Source organism: Chelonoidis abingdonii, chromosome 4 (genome assembly GCF_003597395.2).
Source record: "Chelonoidis abingdonii isolate Lonesome George chromosome 4, CheloAbing_2.0, whole genome shotgun sequence".
Taxonomy (NCBI): domain Eukaryota; kingdom Metazoa; phylum Chordata; order Testudines; family Testudinidae; genus Chelonoidis; species Chelonoidis abingdonii.
Genome location: NC_133772.1, coordinates 70,396,454 through 70,396,994, shown reverse-complemented (window position 1 = coordinate 70,396,994; position 541 = coordinate 70,396,454).

Genomic DNA, 541 nt, shown 5'->3' with positions numbered 1-541 from the left:
TGATTATGTTTATACACAACAGCACCTTCCAGTGGCTCCCAAAGCAATGTGCAAACTATGCTGACCGCATACATTTTAAGTAGGAATCACTTTGCCCACTGTGGCCTCCTGTGGGGTGGAACATATAACTATTGAGTACAGATGAACCCCACTTTCCCTTTAGGACAGGAAAAGAAGAATAGATACCAGATTTAAAAACATAAGGGAAATTTTACTAGGCAGACTAGATTTAGCTATCCAAACATGTTAGAAACTATTAAACTTCATTATTACCAAAGGCACTATATATATGTGGATGTTTTGTCTTCAGTGGGACCTGGAGCTGCTCATCACCTCTGAAAAAAAATCAGACCACATGTGTCTAGATGTCTAAAAATTAAAAACCTAAAAAGCATACAAGTTTGAAAATCTCAGTTATCAAGAACAAAATCCTGCCAATACAAAAAGGGTATATGAATAATAGCATAATAAACTCGATGTAATGTAATACAGCATGGCCAGAGGGCAGCAGGAGAGGGTTAGAAGGGAGCCTTATTCCCTG